This window comes from Myotis davidii, unplaced genomic scaffold, assembly GCF_000327345.1.
Source record: "Myotis davidii unplaced genomic scaffold, ASM32734v1 scaffold135, whole genome shotgun sequence".
NCBI classification, from domain to species: domain Eukaryota; kingdom Metazoa; phylum Chordata; class Mammalia; order Chiroptera; family Vespertilionidae; genus Myotis; species Myotis davidii.
In genome coordinates, this window is record NW_006289813.1 from 3,959,581 (window position 1) to 3,970,801 (window position 11,221).

At 40.6% G+C, this 11,221-nt stretch overlaps 1 long non-coding RNA gene across 1 annotated transcript in view; it reads right to left on the bottom strand.

Annotated features, from left to right (window-relative positions):
* Positions 1-8,044: 8,044 nt before the first annotated feature.
* LOC107182875 overlaps positions 8,045-11,221 on the bottom strand; it is a 9,434-nt gene continuing 6,257 nt past the window's right edge. Inside the window, exon 2 of the long non-coding RNA XR_001513636.1 lies at positions 8,045-8,182. This is a non-coding gene — a long non-coding RNA (uncharacterized LOC107182875). The remainder of the gene's footprint in view (positions 8,183-11,221) is intronic.

An 11,221-nucleotide genomic window follows, 5' to 3' on the forward strand; every position in this document is an offset into this window, starting at 1 on the left:
CCCACCTCTTACCAGTTACACTCCTAACTGCCTCACAACTAGATGATGCGACCTCCATAAAAATCCCCAATATTTGGGATTGAGAGAGCTTCCAGGTTGGTAAACATGTGAAGGGCCTGGGAGAACAGTGTCCTTGCAGGGACATGGCAGCTCCATGCCCTTCCCACACACCTTGCCCTGTGTGTCTCCTCATCTGGTTGTTCATCTGTATCCTTCGTTATACTCTTTACAATAGATCTGTGTGTTTCCCTGAGTTCTGTGAGCCATCCTAGTAAATTATCGAACTCAAGGAGGGGATGAGGGAACCCCAATCTATGGCTGATTGGTAGGAAGAACAGGTGACAACCTGGGACTTGTGGTTGGCATCTGAAATGGGGCATCTAAGGCACTGAACCCGTGTGGGATGCACTAACTCTAGATAGATAGGGTCAGAATTTAATTGAATTACAGGTCACTCCCTCTACCCCCGGTGCTGCAGAGAACTGTGCCATGTATGTAAAACCCACACATCTGGTGCCAGAGGTATTGTGAGTAAAGAAAAACACAGGGGTATTTTTTTCTAAACAGTTATCAGATTGAGCCTGCACTCAAGGAAAGGGGATTACACAGGGTGTAAGAACCTGGAGGCAGGGATCACTGGGGCCATTTTAGAGGGGGACCATCTATGCTAAAGTAAGCCAGCTTTACTATTCATGTTTTCAAATGGTAAGGAAAGACCATACCGTATCACATTGTGACAATGGTTTTTAAAGTTGGGTTTTATGTCCCAATAGCACTGATAAACACTCCTGCCAGAGCCCACGCCCCGAGGAGAAAAGGGTGTTAGCTTTCCGAGAAATGGAATGGTGGAACACGCACCTTTTCTCATGTGTCCTCTGCCTACTCTCGTCATGCTTATATGTTGCCTCCTCACGCGCCTTAGGCTTGGCCATCTGACTTGCTCTGACCGGTGGGACGTGAGGTGAAGGAACACAGTACCAGTTCTGAGTGGAACTTTAAGAGGCATTGTGTGTTCTCCCTTACCCTCGTGCCCTCCTGCCTGCCAGAATGAAAACACACGGAATGAGAGGCACAGGACACAGACCCCACCCAGAGTCAAGTCTAAGCCAGCTGAGCCACCGTGAGCTGCAGACCTGCAAGCAAGCAGTGTGTCCTTGCTGTGGGCAGCCTTGACAGTTTGTGGTGTATTAATGCTGTGGCAAAAGTTGATTGGGGACAGTGGGGATAGAGCCAACTTCCCCAAGTATATCTAGTTCTGTCAGTATTCTGTTTCCAAATCCCACTGAGACTGATTGAGCTCAGAGGATACTGTGTCTCAGGAGCATTGGTCCCCAAGGCCTGCGGTATGACTCTAGAAAAATTCTCAGTGCTGCCTGGCCGGTGTGGCTCACATCGACCTATGAACTAGTAAGTCATGGTTCGATTTCTGGTCAGGGCACATGCCTGGGTTGCGGGCTTTATCCCCAGTGTGGAGCGTGCAGGAGGCAGCCAATCAATGATTCTCTCTCATCATTGATGTTTCTATCTCCCTGTATCTCTCTCTTCCTCTCTGAAATCAATAAAGAATTTCATTTAAAAAGTTCTCAGTGCCTTCAGGAAAGACTTTAGCAAGAAAGGATTTTTTTTAAACTACTGATGACAAGCTATTGTCTTTAAAACTTAGAAAATGTTCAGTTTCTAAAATTTCAGATATCGTATTTTACCTCTGTCCAAAACTTTTCAATTTGGTTTACTTTTTAACTGAGATAATTACCATTGAATCCAAATAGTGGAAAAGGAAACTTTAAACATTTTTTGTTTAATTTATTTGTTTCTTAATCCTTTGCCTGCATAGTCAAAGAAAAGCCAAGGTTGCAAAATTGTTTAATGCTATGAGGATCAGAAATCATCTTGATATAGTATTTGGGTTATTCTGGAATATTGTGTGTGTGTGTGTGTGTGTGTGTTAGCCTTGGTATTTTTCAAATGCTCTCCAGGAGATTGTAATCCAGGTAAACTCTAAATTTGCAATCCTCTGGTGAACTCTAAGTTCCAATTATAAGACAGGCTCAGAGGTCTACCTGGATCATACCTTCCATTAGCCCCCAGCCAGCTAGCATTTCATTCTGATTCCACGTTTACTGGGCAATTCCCTGCTCACTGGAGTTCGGTTAGAGAAGGAGTTCACACTCATCAACTTCTTGTGATGATTCTCTTGCACATTCTAAAAGAGCTTCTTGTCCTGATTTTCCAGTTTATGATGGAAAGAATACGTTCAATTTTTTGACATGAGAATTTCCAGTCTGTGGGACGTTATACGTCTCACAGTAAATAAATGAATTGGAATTCCTGTGCTCATTCTAGTCTCCTGTGGATTTTAATTATCATGGTCTGTCTTTCACCCCTTAGTGCAAACGAGTTCTTGCCTGGGGACTTCAAAGTAGAAGGGGAGATTGAGCAGGCTCTCCCTACAGGCCCAGCTACCCTGCTTTCACCTGCTCCTAGTGTCTACATCCTGCAGCTCAATTAAATCTCTCTAAAGTGCAGTTTTGGTCCTGTTACAATTCTGCTTAAAAATCTTTCAGGCCTGGCCGGCATGGCTCAATGGTTGAGCATCGACCTATGAACCAGGAGGTCTCAGTTTGAATCCCGGTCAGGGCACATGCCTGGGTTGTGGGCTCGATCGCCAGTGTGGAGTGTGCAAGAGGCCGCTGATCAATGAGTCTCTCTCATCATTGATGTTTCTATCTCTAGCTCTCTCCCATCCTCTCTGAAATCAATAAAAATATATATTTTTTAAATCTATCAGGACTTCCTCATTGCCCCTGGCCCCAACCTACTTTTCTTCACTCGGTGCTTTCCTTGAGAACCCATTCCTATGCTCCAGGCAAACTGAAGTATGTAAGCTCCACATGTGCCTGCCTATTAATTTTAAGCTGAAACTGGTTTTTTCATCTGACACACTCTCACTTCCACCCTCTTATCAATCCTTTCTGTATTACCTGGCTAATTCAATTTACCTTTACATGTGGTCTCAGTCATGCTGCCTTCCCACATCACCCTAGCCAGTGGTTCTCAACCTTCTGGCCCTTTAAAACAGTTCCTCATGTTATGACCCCCAACCATAAAATTATTTTCATTGCTACTGTATAACTGTAATGTTTTTACTGTTATGAATCGTAATGTAAATATCTGATATGCAGGATAGTCTTAGGCGACCTCTGTGAAAGGGTCGTTCGACCGCCAAAGGGGTCGCGACCCACAGGTTGAGAACCGCTGCTAGCCATAAGCAAACTATTCCTTGTAGGCATTCCTTTATCAATACCAACCCAATGGGTTTTCCCAGTGTAGACCTCTCTCCACGCCCTCCTACTAGTTGGTTCCCCTCTACATTTTATTCATGTCTGAACTTGTGGAGGCTTTTTGTGACTCCTAGCATCAGTGAGCTTCCTAATATATGTCCCATAATGCTCTTTACTTGTCCGTTGTGACAATCATCACATTGCAATTACTTGCCCAGAATCTGTGATCCCTGATGGTCTGTGAGTTTCATGAACATAAGGACAAGTCTATTTTATTCATTGCTGAATATCAAGCCTCTAGCACAGTGCCTGGCACATAGTAGGTACTAAATATATATTTGTCAAATGGATGTTGAATGAATTCAATTTCAATTCAAAAAATTTTATTAAGCACTTTCAACATCCCAGACAGTGTTCTAGGTGTTTGAGTTTTATCAGTGAATAAAGAGAAGACAAAATACTGCCATTTGCAACAACATGGATAGACCTTGAGGATATTATGCTAAGTGAAATAAGTCATTCAGAATAAGCTAAGGATCATCTGATTTCGCCCATGTGTGGGATATAAAACTGAAACTCATAGACATGAACAGCAGTATGGTGGTTACCAGGGGGGAGGGTGTGGGGAGTATTAAAGGGTAAAGAGGGCCAAATATATGGTGACAAAAGATGATTTGACTTTGTGGTGGGCACACAGTGCAATATACAGATCGTGTATTATTGAAATGTACACTTGAAACTATATAATCTTATTAACCACTGTAACTCTAATAAATTTAATTTAAAAAAACCACATAAAATAAAGATCCCTTCCTTCATGGAGCTCAGCTCCTAGCAGGGAGAGACAAACAATACAGATGATAGTAAGGAAATTATATATGTTAGAAAGTGATAACTGCTATGGAAAAATGACAAGGTAAAGTAAAATGAAAAACTAAAGTATAAAGAAAAAATGGAGGTGCATAATCTGCAGCATTAAATAAGGTGGTCGGGGGTCCAATTGCAATGGTGGCTTTTGAGCCAAGACTTAAAGGAGCGGAAGGGGTTAGTCATGCAGGCATCTGGGCTAGGGGTAGAGTGGTTAGGAGGGATGGCCTGTGCAAAGGCCCTGAGAATTCCTGGTGTGTTGGGGAAATAGCAGGAGGCAGTGTGTCTAGAGCAGGGGTGGGCAACCTTTTTGTGAGTGCGTGCCAAACCCAGCAAAATCTCTGACCCAAAATTCTTCTGCATGCCAGCCCTAATTTTTTGAGAACATGTTATGCCTACTTGATATCTCTTAAGGTGTATGTATGTGAAGAACCTTGAAGAAATAATAAAATTCATTCGAGCAACAAAAACACAGTATATGATGATGAAAAATACATTAATTTTTTAATGTATACATGTACACTGATAGTCCGACAGAAAACTTTATGACTCCATTTGATATTATCAGTGGGACTTTTGCTGCTGCATCACTGTACACTGAATTATCTGAAAAATAAAAAAGTCGATATTAAGAAAAAAATTGTAAATGGAAGATTATAAGAGAGGGTTTCACGTGCCCGCAAAAGTTACTGGCGTGCCATGTTTGACACATGTGCCAGGGGTTGCCCACCCCTGGTCTAGAGCAAGTGAGCAAGGAGAAGGAGAAGAGAAACCATCATCTCAGAGGACTTTTGGCCATTTGTAAAGACTCTGGCTTTCATGATAAGTTGAAAAGAGAAGCTATTGTGGGGTTTTGGACATGATCTGAGTTATCTGACTTAAGTTTTACAAGAATTACTCTGGCAGCCAGGTTGATAATAGTATAAGGTAGGAGGGCAAAAGTTGAAGTAGAGAGATCAGTTAGAATGTAAGAAAACCTGACAGGACCAGGTTACTTAGATCACAGTGGTAGCTTTGAAGATGGTGAGAAATGATAAAGTTTTAAGTTTTTTAAAAAAGGTAGAGCCAATAAGAGTTCCAAAAATGTTTGCATATGAGATGTGAGAGAGAGAGGAACCACAGATGACTCCAAGGTTTTAAGCCTGAGTTAATAGAAGAATAGATTTGCCATAAACTGAGAAAGAGAAAGTTGTAGGTTAAGTAGATTTGATGGAATGGGGGGTGGGGGGAGGTGGGCGGTAGAGATCAGAAGTTCAGTTTTGGATAGGTTGGACATGAGATGTTTATTAGATGTTCAAGTTTGGGTATCAAGAGCCCAGTTGGATATATGAATCTCAAGTTCAGACAGAAGGTCTAGGTTGGAGCTATAAATTTGGGAGTTATCAGCAAGAAGGTGTTCTTTAGAGTCATAAACCTAGATGAGATCATCAAGGGGGTGACTGTAGACAGAGAGCAGAAGAGGACGACAATCAAGTTATGGGACATGTCAGCATAAAGAAATATGAGAGAAGTTGAAGAACTAACAAAGGATTCAAAAAGAGACAGAAGAGAGAGGATGAAACCAAGAGTGCATGTTCTGGAAGCCAAGAGAAGACTGTATTTCAAGGAGAATGGTGGGTTGTGACAAATACTGCTAATAAATCAGATAAGGACTGAGAACTGGCCATTACATTTAGCATTTGATCATGAGTGATCTTTCTAAAAGTGGTTTTGAAGGAGTAGTGGGGGTAAGAACCTTTTTAGAGTGGACTTAAGAGAAAATGGAGGAGAGGAATTCAAGGATGAATGAATGCACAGCCTTGATCTCATTCTACCTTCTGTTAACATCATTGTCTTCACCTTTTCTCCTCTTCTAGGTTATACAATCCTTGAAGACAGGAAGAAGCGGTGTCTTTGACACCTGCACAGCATGGAAGGGGCACAGCACCAGCATACAGCAGGCACGCAATAAATGTTGGTTGACTGACTGGTGGGCTGCATGAACATTAAGAGTGAAATTATCCTTATTTCTTATCCTTCTTCCCTTCTCCTGTTTTCTTTATAATTTTCCTTCCCTTCTCCTCTCCCATCTAGACAGGTGCCCAGTGTCCTCCTGCCCCAGCTTTTCCCATCCTCCCAGCACCCCTCATCTACTTGACCAGGGGTCCTCAAACTTTTTAAACAGGGGGCCAGTTCACTGTCCCTCAGACCGTTGGAGGGCCAGACTATAGTTTAAAAAAAAACTATGAACAAATTCCTATGCACACTGCACATATCTTATTTTGAAGTAAAAAAACAAAACGGGAACAAATACAATATTTGTATTTGCATGTGGCCCACGAGCCATAGTTTGAGGACCCCTGGCCTTGGCAATTTGGCCACATTGAACCTAGTCCCTCAGGAAGGCCAAGGGGGGTAAAAACAAGATAGCTAATCTAATAAAAGAAGCCAACCTAGGAATCTAGCATTTCATAGGGGCTTGTAATGGGTAAAATCCACCTAAGAAATGTATTTTAAGGCTGGGTGGTAAAGGAACCAGATCTCACAATACAAGAAAAAGAGCTTAAAATATGAAAGTGTAGTTTTTCCCCTTCCTTTAATATGAATTACACGCAGCCAACAGGAATGTTAATCAGCTGTTTCTAATAGAGTCAGAAAACAGTCCAAATTGCCTTCTCATGGTATTAGCTTTTAAAATTGTAAAAGAGAATTACATTTTTAAAATGAGGCATGGGCCCATCTGTCTAATGATTTAATGTACTTTCTTCAAATTCATCACTGTAATGGGTTGGTTTTAGGCTGCCATATAGTCTGTAATTAATTCTGGAGTATAGTATTTAAATTTCTGGATTTCATTTATTCATTTACTTAAGGGATATTTATATCTGTTAGACACTGTGGTTCAACAACAACAACAACAATAAAAATGCATTTAAAGCAAAGGCCAGATAATATCAGTTTAAGAATTAGCAGCCACTGTGGCCCATTAGGGTTGATAGGCTAAAACTAGACGTTTTCCTGGTCCCTTTCTATCCTCTCCTTTGTAATTATGATACACAATTCAACTATGAGCCTCAAACAGTTAAAAGTATATTTTGAACAACTGAATCCTCAACAGATAGAAGCTGTTTGCTATTGGAAACGAAAACATTATGGTACAAAGAAAAAAATGAACTTAGTTCAATTATTTAACAACCAATGAGAAAATTCAAGCAACAGAATTACCCAGGTGTGAAGTCTGAAAGCAGCTTGATAAATACCGTCCACCAGCTTGAAGGTAAGAATGGTATGAATTCAATAAACCAAATTATTTCTGCAGGGAGAAAGCAACAGGAACCGAGAACATTTCTGTCATCTGGGTCTCTTATATTTCCAAGCAATTAGCAAAAAGTGACCATGATTTTTCCTTGTTTACAAACACTGCCTGGAAGCCAAAGGTGAGCGTCTGGGGTGAGCAGACAGGCCTCAGGAAAGTGAAAGGAGCTGAGTGCAAACTGTAAACAATTTGGTCATGAAAGAACATAAGTGCATATATTATAAATCCATTAGATTTTAATCAAAGGAACACCGAAAAAGATGAAGAAGGAAATCCTAACTGCTGAGTTTATTCAGGAAATAGAAGGATTATCTGCTCGGCAAAGTGTAATAGTCATGGTTTGGCTAATCCAGTGGTTCTCAACCTTGGCTGCATATTAGAATCACCTGGGAATCTTTCTAAAATCCTGATTTCTGGGCCTCATTCTGGAGGTTGTCCAGGCGAGGCTGCACCAGCTGTAGCCATTCAAGCTCGTTCTTGTATTGTTCAGGATTTTTGCAATAAGACCGAGTTAAAATCAGCTAGTTTTTTGCATTTCTTTTTGCAGCCCTCCCCCAACAATCAAGCTATCAGAACAGCAAAATAAAACCAAAACAGTCTCTCAGTAAGAACATTTTATGAGTTTCTTCTCTATCATTATTCTCTTTGGCTGAGCTCTCCTTTTTTTGACATGCGTATTTATCTTCTTTGCAATGCCTGGATTCATGGTCTTCTTCCATCCACTGTAGTCATAATTTAGCTGGATAAAAGGTAAAGAGCAAGTCCATTTTGAAAGTCAATTTGTCATTTTTTGCATTTTAAACTATTTTTGTTCAGTCTCAAAATCCATTTCAGATACATTTAAAAGTTAGACTAATAAAATACTAACATTTAGAAATCAGAATAAAACATAATTAACAGCTATGAAAATTGTGAAGGGATATCTTTATAATTATAAGCTTAGAAACAATAGATATAATAGCAAAGAAAATACTGACAAATTTGAGTGCATACAAAGAACAGCCTTTGCACATAAAAAAATAAAAAGTTACAGTATTTATTTTATGACCTCTTGAAGAAGAATGAATTCATCTCTGCAGTGTCATCAGCTCTTCTATTATTGCTTTTCCTATAACAAAGGCCTTTTATAATATACTTTTAAAAATCCTCAATGTCAGTAAAAATAAATCATAATACATCATAGACCATAGAAGACTGAACAAATGAGAAAAGAACACTAAGCCTTAAAAACATAAATGAGCAAATTGTACAAATAGTCAAATTCTCACAAGAAGAAATCCATGGACTCAGTAAACATATTAGAAAAAAGTTCAAATTCATTAGTGAACAAAGAAATGAAAACCAATCAATGAGGTGTACTTCTCCCCCCACCCCACTTAATTAGAAAACCATATAATTACACACATTTCTTGTGAAGGTACAGAAAAGTGGCTGTGCAAATTGCTTCAAAATGTTTGGACCCAATGTTGTGTCCAAAATGTTGGATCTACTATAGTTCAAGAGCTATAAAAATGTCGAAGTATCTGCTCTCTGCCAAAGTGACAGACTAGCCTGGGTGCCAGTCTCCAACACTCAAAGCTCTGGTGTAACTGTAACTATAGAAGTGAGAGGATGGCATGGATCCCAGGAACCAACATCACCAACAATAGTAATCACTGAAAAATCCACTGAGGATCCTTGCTTTGATTAACTATTATGTTGAGAGTTGCAAAATGTTCATTTCCCCCTTCTACCATTCCATCTATATTTATTAGCTGCATTCTTTTATAAAAAGGAACTTGCCTTTTTTTTCTTTTAAATATAACTATGGACTTTTGGAGGTTATAATTCACTGTCATCATTATTCCACATTTAACCAGTGGAAGTCTCTATGTCCCTTTGATATGACCCAATTATTTTTTGAGCACTTCTTTTTTTTGAAAATCTTTATTGTTGGAAGTATTACATATGTCCCCTTTTCCCTCCCATTGACCCCTTATAGCCTCCTCCCCTGCACCCCCCAACCCAGTTGAGCATTTCTTTAGTATGTGAGACAAGATGTTCGGGGCTCACATTGAACTTTTTTTGCCCTTGACCTGGAATCAGCCATTTTCCAAGATGTGCTATTCCTTTTAGTGGGGAATGGTATTTAGACACGCATCTGGGTCAGCGGTTCTCGACCTGTGGGTCGTGACCCCTTTGGCAGTCGAACGACCCTTTCACAGGGATCACCTAAGACCATCCTGCATATCAGATATTTACATTATGATTCATAACAGTAGCAACATTACAGTTATGAAGTAGCAACGAAAATAATTTTATGGTTGGGTCACAACATGAGGAACTATATTTAAAGGGCCAGAAGGTTGAGAACCACTGGCTTAGATGAATCCTTAATGATGAGATTTCCGGCATTGCTATCATTATTTTTTTGTTTTTACTTCTGCCAGGGACCTGTTGGAGTAGTCACACCCTTCTGAAAGCTTCTCCAAGCACACTGTGTATAATACTGTGTATAACATTTGTCACTCGAACTCACAAGGCTGGCCTGTGAGTCAGACACATTCCTGGAGCTTCAGAAAGCTGAATAAGACTGAGAAGGGATGATTAGAGCAGAATCTACATCTTAATTTCAACCTCAGTGTCATAGGACAAAAATAACTTTAGGAAAAAATTATGTTTTTTTTTCCCCACTGACATTTCTACTTCGTTTGGGTCATTGAATAGACAGACAATCCAAAGCTAAAACTTCTTCCAGATGTATTCTTTATGCCCTCATTTATTCCACCCACAGAATTCAGTCTATTCTAAGGCTTTATTTGTCTCTAGGACTTAGGCCTGTACCAGAATAAACTTTCTTCTGGCCTTAACAAGAGAATGTGGAATACCCAGTAACTGAATGTGAATATGTGTGGTCTGTATAAATTCTTTGTAGCATAGCCCGGTTGGTGTGGCTCAGTGGTTGAGCATCAATCTATGAACCAGGAGGTCACTGTTTGATTCCCAGTCATGGGAACATGCCCAGGTTGCAGGCTCGATCCCCAGTAGGGGGCATGCAGGAGGCAGCTGATCAATGATTCTCTCTCATCATTGGTGTTTCTATCCCTTTTCCCCTCTCCCTTCCTCTCTGAAATCAATAAAAATATAATTTAAAAATTTATTTTTAGCAAAAATACCAATGTATCATTCATACCCAATTTAATTTTCTAGTTTTAAACTCTCTTGCTCCAGCCATGCTGAGTGGACATAGGTGATCCTGTCCAGAGATAGTCACCTCACTCTATCAGATTCCTTTTCTCAAGGATTTGAATCAAGAGACCTAGAGGGAGGATCCAGTCATTGGCGGTCTAACGTCATGTTGGGCCAACGGCCCAATATAAGATGAGGGGGTAAAGAAAAATGACTGAGGTGATGACAGTTGGAGTAGACTGTAGAAAGAATCAGAGAAGAAGGAGACCACACCATCACTAAGACAGAGAGCTTCTGATAGTCCCGCCCTCTGTCTCACTGTCTTGGAATCTGTGAAGTTTATGTAGCCTTGAAATTAACTTCTTTCTTTAGTAGGATTAGTTTGATTGCTCTTTGCAACTGACAAATCTTGGCTTAATATTATACTACTAGGGGCCCGGTGCACGAAATTCATGCACTGGGTGTGTGTGTGGGGGGGGAGTGTCCCTCAGCACAGCCTGCCCCCTCTCCCATACTGGGAGCCCTCAGGCGTTGACCCCCATCACCCTCCAATCGCAGGATCGGCCCCTTGCCCAGGCCTGACTCCTCTGACAGAGGCGTCAGGTCTGGG